Source organism: Podarcis bocagei, assembly GCF_964188305.1.
Source record: "Podarcis bocagei genome assembly, chromosome: 3".
Lineage (NCBI taxonomy): Eukaryota > Metazoa > Chordata > Lepidosauria > Squamata > Lacertidae > Podarcis > Podarcis bocagei.
In genome coordinates this window covers 10,655,601-10,669,833 of record NC_138127.1, presented here as the reverse complement: position 1 = coordinate 10,669,833, position 14,233 = coordinate 10,655,601, and positions in this window count along the sequence as shown.

The following is a 14,233-nucleotide window of genomic DNA, read 5'->3' as shown; positions in this document are numbered from 1 at the left end:
GGTAGGCAAAAGGTAAAGGACCCCTGGATGGTTAAGTCCAGTCAAAGGTGACTATGGGGTGTGGCGCTAATCTTGTTTTTCAGGCTGAGGGAGCTGGCGTTTGTCCACAGTCAGCTTTCCGTGTCATGTGGCCAGCATGACTAAACTGCTTCTGGTGATACGGGACACCATGACAAGTGTCAGAGCGCACAGAAATGTCATTAACCTTCCCACCGCAGCAGTACCTATTTATCTACTCACACTGGTGTGCTTTTGAACTGCTAGGTTGGCAGAAGCTGGGACAGAGCAACAGGAGTTCACTCTGTCATGCCACTCTTCTGATCAGCAAGCCCAAGAGGCTCAGTGGTTTAGACCTACTGAACGAGCATGCAGTTGCACAGTATTGGCAGACACCTACAGTGCAAGATTTCAACCTTTTTTAAAGGCATACATAACCCTGTTGTGGCCATATCTAATACTACAAACAGGACAGTGGGAGGATATTGCCTTGTTTCATCACATCCAAGGTAGACTCCAGTGCCCAGCTACTGGTATCACACAACAGATCCAGATCTATAGGATCAGGTTTCCTGACTTTTATGTTAAGTTGTTTTCAACTTTATGGATGCCTCTGACACACTCGGCGAGTGTGGTGATATTTTGGACCAGCTGACACAATTCTCAAAGATAGTCCCAAGTTTCCTTCATCAAAAGCCACAGTGAACAGGTAGGATGAGGAAATCACTGGTTTTAGCTTTTAAATTGAAAGTGTTATCATACCTGCTCTCCCCCCCACCCCGCACCTAGAAAATTCCAAGTGGTTTAAATTAAAATTCCAATGTGGCTAACAGGAGTTAAATCAATCAATACGGCTGGACTGCAGTAGCCATTCTTTCAGCAGCTGGAATTGCTGCCAGACACATAGGTAATCACTTGGTTCACCTGATAAATTTATCCAAGTAAATTCCATCCTGGTGAGAGTTTGGATGGTTTGAGTGGAAAAACTACAGTGTGCTTCTGTGCCTGGGCAGAAACTAGGACTGTGCCTTTAACATTTGCAACAAAGAAAGAGGAGTTGTTTAAAAAGCTGTTGCTGTGTGACTTGTTTCTTCAAACTTTAGCCTATGAAAGACAATGGGGAATATGGCTGTTCTCTGGCCCTCAGTTGACATGTAGCCTCAGACTGTGACCTACCTCATACGTCCGAGGGCCCTTGTGCCAATTTTTTCCATCATCTAACCTTAAAAGCTTACATTTCCTAAAATTATCGTTTGTAATTGAGAAAACTGATCTTGAACATTACAGGAAAAAGACTTGACTTGACCCAAACTGAGATGAAACTGTAGTTGCATTAGCTGAGGCCATGGCTCAGAGCCATTAATCCCATGAAATGTACTCATTAATTAAGGCAGCTATGACCAACAGCTGTAATTTATTAGCTTTCTCTAGAACTGCAAACATCTATTCTGCAACCCTGCATAGCTACAGGGTCCATAAAGCCAAATTATTGGTACAATACATTACGTTTCTCCACTATATATTATTGTTTATACTTACTTTCTCTAATATTAGGAAATTTTATATACAACACAGCATAGACTATCACCATGCTATTCATCAAAGTCTTTATTTTTTTTTAAAAAAACAAATTCTATAAAAAAAACTGTGGGTTCTGTGAAAACCTATATCAATTTGACTGTGACTGACTTGCTTGTGTAAACAAATACTTCTTGGTACTTAAGCTGACATTCAGTAGAAGCTTTTAGCTCCTAGAGATTCTGAAGGATAATAAAAACAAAGTCCTTCAGACGTTTTCTTCAGATATGCACTCTGCAAATGTCATTGGGATATTTTCTTTCCAAAGAACTAGGCTGGGGAAAGTCACCAGAAAGCCTCCAATCAGCAAATTTGTGGTCTGCTTTGAGCTTCTCCTCAAATAACTTATCCCTCCATTTACTTACATAAACTCTGAGGAGACCTAAAATGATGGGAAGTCTGCCTAGACCATGAGTAGGGAAACTTTGGACTTCCTGATGTTGTTGAAATACAACTCCCACCAGCCCTAGCTAGCCTGGTCAATGGCCAGGCATCATGGGAGTTGTGGTTCCCTGCTTCTGGCCTAGTCCAATGGGCTATTCACATGACATGGCTTGTCTTGTCCCATTGACTTCTGCTCAACAGACAAGTAGTGGTAGAAATGTTTTTAAAGTAACTGTTCCTGTGAAGCATGACTAAAAAGTCAAACACAGAAGTTTTGCTGGAAGCATATTGTATTCAGGAATTATTTCAAACTTTCTGGAGACATCAAATTTCTTGTACATCAAAGGAAATGTGATTTATACTTTTGGGAGGTCAAACTGTATTGGATAGTGTGATTCAAAAAATAAAAAATGAATCAAAAATCCTATTTAGAAATGGAAATCTATGGAAAGAGATATTCAGGGTTACTGCTAGCATGCACACTCAAATAAACCAGATACCGGAATGGTTTTATGGCAGTGATAAATATGCTGCAGGAAGGAATGGCACATTAGCTATCCTATATGAGGCAATATTATTTCCTGGGCTACAGCTTATTGGAAGCAACATTTAGATGGATTAGAAACTCTTCAGCATTCATTTAAGCAGCTGACAGTCAAGGTTATCCTTAATTAAATATGCCAAGGCTGAATTCCCATAACCAAGTTTGTTTGTTTATTTTGAAGAGATTTCCTCTGACCTTTTGTATTTGCTGACTAATAGTGTTAGGATCTGGGACAGCCTGCTTTTATGGTTATTGAACAGGAAGAATAACAACCCTGTGTATACAAACTGGATGTGTGGGGATTTTAAAACCATAAAGCCAGCACAGGTAATCAGTTCTCAAATCAATAGCCATTTCCCCTTGATAAAGGTAGTATGCAGCCTTTTGATTCCCCCCCCCCCCTTTGTTTCTGCCACCTGAACACAAACTTCTTGTTCAATCAAACCACATTTCATTCCCTTTTTTCTGCTTCATGGCTAGATGGTTCCTAAGAAGTGAACTAGTTCAGGATGATGTTGAGGATGGAACGGTACGTAATGATAAACATAAATCTGTCTCCCAAAATGGCAGCCCCACGTAGAATTCTCCTATTCCATTTCCTGATGTCTGTGGGCCTTTCCATATGTATATTTTGTGGCACTTAGCTGCTGCTATATAGTAATATAGGAAGCTGCCTAATGGATTGTTTAATATTGTCTCTGCAGTGAAGCCCTCTTTTTGGGCTGGGACGCCTGGGACTAACTGCTATTTGTCTCCTTCCCTTCTAGAACTTTCTCCATCATTTGCCATTCTTACTGGCTGCAGCTGAGGTAAAAACAGCCTGGTCCATCTCCTTGGCTTGGCTGACCTGTCATTTGGCTCCCCACACTGTCTCCTGTATTGACTATTCCACCTGACCGTAAATATTTTCATTGTGTTGTGACAATATGGAAGAGTTTGAACTAGAATTTGATCATTTTCCTTTCCCCACTTCTCCATTCCTTTTCTTCTCTTTTTGTACCTCAATAATGAAACACATTATTGGAATGTGTAAACAATTGTGAGAATTTTGGCAAAAAAGGTGGGTATATTTAGCAAATAGATAGCAAATAAAAGTGCTGCCAGCTCAAAATAGTCCTGGGTATGTAAAGTCATTTTCCTTTGGGGAGAAAGTTTCTGAGCAGTGATGGAATTCGAGATGGTGTTTTGCTTTGTTCAGTTTTTGCAAATTATTGCTCCCATCCCGCTTTGTAGCTCTTTTTCTTTCACAGTTTTGATGTTCTTTTGTCCCAGTGCGGTTCACTTGTGGTTGATTTCATAATTCCTTTTGGAAACTTTGGTGTATGTTTCATAAAATGATTTCCACCTACACAACCAATTCCATGCTGTTGCTTTGGTTTACGTAATTGTACTTTTCTGACTACAGACATACTAAAATGTGTATTTGTTACAGTGAGACTGTGCAGAATGTGTGTGTTTGTGTGTGTGTCTTGCTCCCTGCCTTTTACCACATCACCTACACTGTTATCTGAGCTAATCCAAATTTTGTATTGCTTGCTCCTTATTAATGCTTCATAATACTTTATGATGCTTAAACTGTTTTGGTACTAACTTTGCTTTCCTTCCTGCATAGCATTCAGGTAATATTCTATCTGCAGATAAGGGGCAGAAGTTCATTCATGAGTGGAAAAGTTTGCAAATTGCCAGAGGGAGCAGACATTCGTTGTTTACTTAACATTGTTTGTTTGTTTGTTTGTTTGTTTGTTTGTTGAGCAAATGACTGAGCCATTGCTTGGATTAAAGTACTTGATTCCAGACCAATAGCAGTCCCCTTACACACCAGAAGGGAATGGAGATTATGTGCACAGTGAAGCAAACACAGCAGGTTTTAAAAACAATTTTCTTTTTTTAAAAGGAGGGCTGATTATTTCAAAAGCAATTAGATTTTTTTTGAGGGGGGGGGTCAAGGGTATTGTAATCCTGTGACCACATGCTGAATTCTGCAGTATGTGCTCACTCTGACGAGGACATAAAGTAGCAAATTGCATAATATTTCATAAACAATGGGGGGGAACACTTTGAGGTTTCTTTTTTTTCTACAATCAAGTGATATATTATCAAATAAATAAATATGAAAGAAATCAAACTTTGTTCTAATCCCAGCTTTTGTTCCAAGCTGCTGGCAATACGATTCCCATATGTTCATTTCTGAAAGTATCTTAGACACCTGAAAGATAACAGAGTTCCCATTTCAGTAATATTTCATTGCCATATTATTCCAGGGGAAAGAATCCAAGATCTCCTAAATTGTGACCCACCACACAGAATGCAGACCTGCTTGAGGTTGAAGAACTGAGAGACTGGTAAGCATGCCGCAGGCCACAATAAGATGCCAAAGGGCTACAGTTAGCATAAGATTTTCCTCAAAAACGGCAAGGATTTGGATGAGCAGCATTGAAAGAATGCTTCTGATCATGGAAACTTGTTTCCATTTCTCAGATTTCCCCTTCACTGGACTCATGTACATGGGAACGTTCAGCTGTATATGATTTTTGTGTCCAGAGAAATCAAAGAAATAAAAGCAACAGCAACTTTTGTGAATTGTGATTCTCATCATAATCTTCATGGCATTATTGGAAACAATCCTCTGCCCAGTTTTTGAGGAAAATCTTATTTAGACAAAATTTAGTCTGCACTCTGCAAAGTTTATTTAAAGATCTTTGCTAACGCTGCATGCCACCAGCCAGTCAGTTTCTTAGCAACCAAGAATTATCTTCTAACAAATCCCTGTACAAAATTTATTATTTTCTATACAGGAGAGTCATAAAACTTCAGTGATCTTTAAATATTTTTTTCTGTTTTGGAATTGAAAGAGGAATAACATTGATTAAATCGGGTCCTCCCTTAAAGAGGGTCCATATTGTGATGAGACCTGGAAAACCGACACCCTGTGTTGTGGGTGGGTACGATCAGTCAGCCACAACACCCAATTGGTAGGTCCCTCAAAGCTGGGTACAATTTGGCCAATAGGACGCAGTCTAAACGGTTTGAGGGACCTATTTATGCCCATGCATGTGACCCTCTTTGGGCATGTGCATTTGGAACACCCGCCCACCTCTCCCTACTTTTAGGGCTTTGCGCTTGACCTAGCTATGCCGTCGTGTGTCATCTGTCGTTGGGACAGGGGCACGGCAGGAATTTTCCCCACTTGGCTGATTGGCTGTTGCCATTTGGGTTTCGCCTGCCACGTAGCAAATCGTCACAACTTGTATGGTTGGGGATAGGCTCTGGTTCAGGTGATAGGGATGGGAGAACGATCTCGCCATCCCTATGTGAAGGGTATCCTGTTAAAGGAATCCAGGGACTCGATGGTTTGGTCAACCTCTGAGAGGGGGTTGTGCCCATACCTGAGTCCAGGGGGACATTTGGGTGGTGGAGTTAGCCAGTTCCCGGCTTTACGCTTATCCAGGTGCCCACCCTTGGCTGGCCTATGCTGGAACCCTGGGTCAGTACTACCTACTACCAGAAAATTTTGTGTATACCTAAAGGGATGTGGGTGGCACTGTGGGTTAAACCACACAGTCTAGGGCTTGCTGATCAGAAGGTCGGCGGTTCGAATCCCCGTGACGGGGTGAGCTCCCGTTGCTTGGTCCCTGCTCCTGCCAACCTAGCAGTTTGAAAGCACATCAAAGTGTAAGTAGATAAATTGGTACCGCTCTGGCGGAAAGATAAAAGGCGTTTCCGTGTGCTGCTCTGGTTTGCCAGAAGTGGCTTAGTCATGCTGACCACATGACCCGGAAGCTGTACGCCAGCTCCCTCGGCCAATAAAGCAAGATGAGCGCCTCAACCCCAGAGTCAGCCACGACTGGACCTAATGGTCAGGGGTCCCTTTACCTTTACCTTTAAAGCATCCTTAGGATGCAATGTTATGGTCCCTGGGAAATCTGCCCCATCCATCCCAGTTAGAGGGAAGAGCTGGCATAAAGGAGCAGTGAGATTGGCTGAACAGGCTGAACGTGCGGCTGAACAGGCGGGAGTGCCAGATTGGTTCTGCTGGTGCATCCGCACAGCACTGACATTGCTCCATCCCAGCTCTATGTCAGGCAGTGATGCTGCTGTCAGAAGAAGAGTGTGGCAGAAGTGACTACCATCATTGCTCCTCTGCTGCCAGCATTCCAATTTCAGAGAGGTCAAAACAGGAGTGCTTTTGTGGCTTATAAGCAATCCCTCCCCTGCCCCCACTATTATGACAAGGGAAGGGAAATCATTTTTTTTAAAAAAAAAAAAAGTCAATGTAAGGAGCAGGAAAAATGGAGTACAGTGGTGCCCCGCAAGACGAATGCCTTGCAAGACGAAAAACTCGCTAGATGAAAGGGTTTTGCGGTTTTTGAGCTGCTTCGCAAGACAAATTTCCCTATGGGCTTGCTTCGCAAGATGAAAACGTCTTGCATTTTTTGCAAGTTTGTTTCCTTTTTCTTAACACCGTTAATACAGTTGCGACTTGACTTCGAGGAGCAACTCATAGAACGCAGTGTGGTAGCCTTTTGTGAGGTTTTTGGTGATTTTTGAAGCTTTTCCAAAACTTTTCCGACACCATGCTTCGCAAGACGAAAAATTCGCTAGATGAAAAAACTCGCGGAACGAATTAATTTCGTCTTGCGAGGCACCACTGTACCACATTTTGCCCTGGTGGTGCAAGTTCATCCACATTCAGTTCTCCCTCCGTTAACTCAATAGGATTCCTCCGCCTGTTTTATGATATGCCTAAATTCTAATCACCTGGCATATTTATAGTTAATCTACAAATACCTGGATTTCGAGAATAATTTGTAATTCTTAAGAAGGGAAGAAAAAGGAATCCCATCTTCCTTGATCCATTGTTATTCATATGAGAGGCAGATAAGTTAAATATTTGCATATTTTAATAAGTAAATAATAGTTGGTGATCTGTACTTCAAGCTGTTTTTATTGGGTATATATGATTGCTTTGATTTGCTTGTAGTGAAATTGCAGTATGCAAGTATTTTTGATAATAAATAAATATTCTGTATTTTTTGTGTATTTGAATGAATTGTTGGGACCACTTTATTTTAATGTGGTTCCCCCCCCCAAAACAAATCATTCATATATATAGACATTTCAACATCATTAAATAAAAATATTTGACACGATTTAATGTTAAAAATGAATGACAAATGCCATTTTTCCCCTGACAGAATTCTTCAGCAGCTTCTAGACCAATTTTGGATGGCATAACTGATTTTATGCATACTTACCTGGGAGAAAGCTCCATTGAACTTAGTGATGTATACATTTATGGGTTTGACCAGTTAAACATAGTAAAACATATGTTTTACAAAGGAATCTCCTTCAGACGGCTGAAATGTAAACTTTAACTAGAAATGCAAATAATCTTACAAGTAAGTGTTACCATTTAACCTGCTATTCAGAAGCAGGAAATCAATCAAAGAAAAGCAGAGAAGCGTATAGCCTCTGTTTGATTATTTTCTGCACTCCCTCTTTTATTTCTGTTTATTCTTGTTGTTTCAGTCCTTCATAGATAGGGAAATCTTTCGGCATTTCTCAATGGTGGCAAGAGTTGCATACCAAGAGAGAGAATCAAGCTCCACTCTCCATTTCAAGATACACTATACTGTGGTACCTCGGGTTATAGATGCTTCAGGTTACAGACGCTTCAGGTTACAGACTCCCCTAACCTAGAAATAGTACCTCGGGTTAAGAACTTTGCTTCAGGATGAGAACAGAAATCGCACAGCGGCGGCAGCGGGAGGCCCCATTAGCTAAAGTGGTACCTCAGGTTAAGAACAGTCTCAGGTTAAGAACGGACCTCCAGAACGAATTAAGTTCTTAACCCGAGGTACCACTGTATCATGTGGTCGTCCTGTTTCTGTAGTACTTAATGCAAGAGTAACACAATCTACTGTGTCCATTTGACAAGAAAACAGCATTTCTTTCATTGGAAAGAAGCATATCCTTCCAGGGCTGTTCATGGAAAGGAGCAGGAGAAAGAGAGAGAGAGAGAGAGAGAGAGAGAAGTGGTTGATAGGGATGGTGTGCAGGGTTAGGGAAGCTGTAGGTATCAGAAGACCTGCTCTTGCACAGAGATCTGAAAGTATGTTCGTTTAGTTGTTCTCTGGTAGATATCATCCTAGGAAGCAAACCAACTCACTGTCTGTCCTGGACTCACAATGTACATATTTGAGCACTATGCTGGTTTCCTGAGTGCTTACCTATGTTGTACCCTATTACTGAGGGCAGCTCAAAAGTAGGAACTAGGTATTTCCTACTCCCCGAACACGCTTTCTGCCCTTGAGTTATCCAGCCGAAAATGTCAGAGCTATACTGCCATCAGGAAACGGAGCCACTTCTAACAACGAGGACTGCTTTCTGCATTACAAGGCTGCCTAATCACGCTCAAAATTCATTCTCTCAAAGTAAATAAAAGTCACACTGAGGAAACACAGCCGTTTCCTACGACACATTAAAACCACATTTTTCTCAATTCACAGCCGCTACGCTTGACTAGTCGCAGGGATCAGGAAACCTCATTTGAGTAATAAGCCCCAATCATGTTATTGTTAGAAAGCATGGCTCTCTGGCTTCCTGGCGAGCGTTAGGCCAAGAGATAACTCCCCTTGCTGAGAACAGGATGATCGAAGAGTATCTGAAAGAGATGAAGTCTATTTTGTTTCCATTAGTGTTATAAATAATTGATACTAGCAATAGGAAGTCTGTCATCATTAGATGATGGTAAACAGGCTCCTTTTGCCCAAACGACGGCAGCAGCTAGCAGAAGATAATTACCCACAATTTCAAAAAATGTCAACATATTTTAAAATATTCATTATTGAAATCAGTTCTCCTCTCTGCAAAAGCTCTGCCACTGTAATCGAAAAGCTATGTGTAGGACAACAGGGGCACAATCCAGTGATAGAAGGACGTTCTATCTGCACATTCTTCATTCAACTCACATTCACTCTGTTGAAAATACAGGCTCTTGCACCGTGCTGGGAACTGAAAATTCCTGAACTTTTCCCTAAGATCACAGGATAATTCTTCCCCCCCCCTCATTTTTTTAAATTGGTTTTCACACTTATCACATAAAAAAACAACAAGAAAAAAGAAAAACATTATAATACAGAAAATACAAATAAAAATACATAAAAATGAATTTTAACTTCCAAATCCTAATTTCATAACATTGATAACTAACTTCCTCTAATTCCCTCTAACTGAATTTCATTATATCCCCTATTTAGCAGTTCTCCAAATTCATATTTCTAATAATATTAACTTCTTTCATTTACTAACTTCTTGTCCTTTTATTAATATTCTAATCATTAACATTTATTAATAACATAACAATAACAACAACAACAACAACAACAAAACAACAACAACAATAATAATAATAATTAATTATTTATACCCCGCCCATCTGGCTGGGCCTCCCCAGCCACTCTGGACGGCTTCCATAGAAACCAAAAATACAATAAAATATCACACGTTAAAAACTTCCCTGAACAGGGCTGCCTTAAGATGTCTTCTGAATGTCAGGTAGTTGTTTATCGCTTTGACATCTGCTGGAAGGGCGTTCCACAGGGCGGGCGCCACTACCGAGAAGGCCCTCTGCCTGGTTCCCTGTAGCTTTGCTTCTCGCAATAAGGGAACCGCCAGAAGGCCCTCGGCGCTGGACCTCAGCGTCTGGGCAGAATGATGGGGGTGGAGACGCTCCTTCAGGTATACTGGACCGAGTCCGTTTAGGGCTTTAAAGGTCAGCACCAACACTTTGAATTGTGCTCGGAAACGTACTGGGAGCCAATGTAGGTCTTTCAAGACCAGTGTTATATGGTCTCGGCGGCCGCCCCCAGTCACCAGTCTAGCTGCCGCATTCTGGATTAGTTGTAGTTTCCGAGTCACCTTCAAAGGTAGCCCCACGTAGAGTGCATTGCAGTAGTCCAAGCGGGAGATAACCAGAGCATGCACCACTCTGGCGAGGCAGTCCGCAGGCAGATAGGGTCTCAGCCTGCGTACCAGATGGAGCTGGTAAACAGCTGCCCTGGATACAGATTTGACCTGTGCCTCCATGGACAGCTGTGAGTCAAAAATGACTCCCAGGCTGCGCACCTGGTCCTTCAGGGGCACAGTTACCCCATTCAGGACCAGGGAATCCTCCACACCTGCCCACCTCCTGTCCCCCAAAAACAGTACTTCTGTCTTGTCTATTCATATTCTACCCCCAAGCCTAATTGTTACTTCCAAGAAATTTCTCTTTACCTTATATTACAATATTTGGCCAAAATTCTTCCAATCCTCTTGTGTCTCCTCTTCTTTCTGGTCGCAGATTCTTCCAGTCAGGTCGGCTAGCTCCAAAAAGTCCATCATCTTCATCTGCCATACTTCTATTGTTGGTATCTCTTGTGATTTCCAGTTTTTAGCTAATAAAAGTCTTGCTGCTGTAGTGGCATACAAAAATAGATCACAGGATATTTCAAATTCAATGTTATGAATTTGAGTTAAGAAGGAACTGAACTGAAATATATTCCAGGGTCTCTAGGTATGAATCAAGTCCCACTGCATATTTAACCATGCAGAACCTCATAGAATCATAAGCTTGGAATTGTAGGGTTGGAAGGGACCCAAAAGGTCATCTCATGTAAACCTCCTGCAATGCAGGAATCACAACTGAAGGATCCCTGACTTGGCTGGGCCGCTGATGGAAGCTGGAGTTCCAACAAACCCTGGAGGGCCACCGGATATAAAATTTAGCAGACAACATATAACCTGCATTAAGCTCTCAATTGTTTACTCAGGAGACTGACTTCACACCCCATATTGAAATCTCAGTCTCTCTCCTTTGGAGACTTATACTACAGGCTGTACCCCCCCCCCAACTAAGATGTTACATGTCCCCATAAAGGGAATGGGAGAGGAAATTACTCACAGCAAACTCAACAGAGATGTCTGCAAGGATGTTAATAATCCACATAAGATAGCAAAATGTTGATGAATCACTGACATGGAAAATGTAAAAACAATGAAGATGAACGACCTCATGGCCTAAGGAAGGCAAATAATAATGATCTAACATCTTAAAGCAGGTACATTGTTTATCTGTGTTCAGTGCCTTATGGGGAAGCAGCACACAGTCCATGGCTCTGCAATGGATAATTGGATACTATTTTTTAAAACATATAAGGAACTATCTCTTGAAATAAACTTTAACTGTTTGCCAAGGTGCAGGCGAGTGTTTCCTCCCCCTACTGAGCAGCCAAATTCTCTGGCATCAGTACAAGGCTCCTCGTTGCAGAGTTCGCATTGAGCTTACAACTCATCGAGAAAATAAAGGTGGATAGGGATAGATTGGTATGATATGTGTATAATGATGTGTGCCTGGGGAATTGAAGTTCTGTGATCTTTCTTTGTGGTTGAGGAGTATTAAGGTAGCGGGAACATAAAACTGTAGAAATGCACAACCCTGATTTACAACTTACTGCGAGTACATCCGCTTACATTCTCTGAAGTGGTTTCCTTACTACACCCTGCAAAAAGTTGACTTACATGCTTCGCTGCTTTGCTTCTTTGTAAAAGGGTTTTATTTGGCCTCAGTGCTTTCATCTGTGGTGAGGCTCAGCCGCAGAGATGTGCAAAGGCTGTTGATAAAAAGCTTTGGCTACTTACCATATATTTAGTAAGTGCAAAATCATGGAACACATATTATTATGAACAATTCTCTGCTTGATTGAGCACATCTGTTTTTGCATTTCAGATGCTGAATTAAATTTTCTCCCCATGTCACGATGCAAAGATGCTTGGAGCCACAGTGTACTCTCTAAAATTGTTTACTGTGCTGTGCATATCAAAAGATCACACAAATTCAGGGCAATTTATCCTTAGCTTGCTGAGGCATGGGTCATATAGATCCATACTGTTGTGGTTTGGATGGCCTTTATTACTGTGAATCGCACCTTTCACTGCAGTTTTGCTTGATAACCTGATGGAACAATCAGGACCTTAATAAAAGAGCTGAATTTTATGGCTGCAGCCTTCAGAATATGACAACCATCAGAGTTTGGGGGAGAAACAGAGTGATAACTATAAGCAGAGCTGAAGTTATAGATGTTAGAAGAAACAGAGAGAAAATGAGAGATGGGGAGAGGGAGAGGGAGAGAGAACTTTTCAAATGGAATTAGCTAAAGTTCGGCAGCCACAACAGCATTTACTCTTTGTAAATGTGATGCAGAATCAGTGCTTGTGTTGCCTGAGAAACAGTTTCTATCCAAATGCAATTTTGGTTTTAAATGCAGTGTAAGGTATTCTCTATGGAAGTATATTGTATTTAGTTTTTAGGGGGTTAACCAGGCTGGGATAGCTGGGATAGCAGGCGTGTTGGTTTTTGAATGTCTGATGTAGATTTTTTTCAATTTCGTTGTTCTGTATGGGACAATGACAATAAAGATATCGTATCGTATTGTATTGACTCTGTTTTCTTCCACTATTATCTTCTTGTATATTGGTAAATAAAGCAAATATTGTAATGCCATCATACTATTCAAAGTATGCTTCACCCCAAGTTCCACATTTTGTCTTATGGCTGCATTAGGTCTTGGGTTTCTTTCCATATTGCGTGTCTTGAGTACACTGAAAGAGTCTAGTCTTAAGGCATGCTTCTGTTGTGCATTTATTCACTTATTACTCCAACTTGCAAAGCAGTTTCTGTGAACAGCATTCCTCCCCCCCCCCCCCAGCCTGAGCTGTCTCTGTTCTTTAAACTTTTACACATCTCACTGTGTTTGATTCACTTCAAGCAGAGGGTGGAGGGGGGAGAGGACTTTAACCAAAACCTTGATATCAGCATGACTTCTGTTTTACAGAATCTCCCATGAAATTCAGTATTCTCTAATGACACATTTCCTTTGTGAATGCACACATCTTCAGCTGGATGGATATCAAAAAGTTTTAGTCTCTTTTTAAAAAAAAAAAAAAATGCACAGCTGTGTGAGCTCTGTTATGTGTATGTGTCAGCCAGAAGGAAGGTTCACTGAAATTAATCAAGATCCATTTTACTTAGTGAAGTTGGCCTCTTTGATATAACTTAATAGAAACTCATATCTGATAGAACAGCTCCTCCCAAACATTTTCCCCTTCCCCATGCTCTGATTGAACTCTTCTGTGCTTCATGCGCCTTAAGATGTGTGCTAAATAGATGTTGGATGGCTATAAGACTGGGAACCTGGGTGGAAAGGAGACAAGACATGTTTTTGCTTCCCCTTCCTTGGGAACTCACTTCCGATCCTATCCAGATGTCCCAAACAGATGCTGATAACTTAAAGCTTTCTCCCAATGAGCAGGAGAAGCATAGGAACAAGGTTAGCGGTAGTACAGTGTAGACACAAACACTAGGTTCCTGTGTCAGGCATAATGCACAAGCAACCTCTCATTTGCAGATCATACAGAAGCGTTTGAAGCAAATGGAAGCGTCATTCTTCTATGTCATTAAATGGTGTTTGCCAGGCATGGATGGCATGGATGTGTTTGCACCGCATTGATCTCACCACTACTCCCCCCCCACCTCCTGGTAAGCAGCAATGATGTCACCAACTGGAGGTCAGGTGAGCACCACACCATTTACGACTGAGCTTTGCAACATCTCTCAAGAATGTTTTAGTGCCCAGTGCTGAGACTGATTACGCCAAAGTGCATCCCCCTAACTAGTTCCATACAACAATA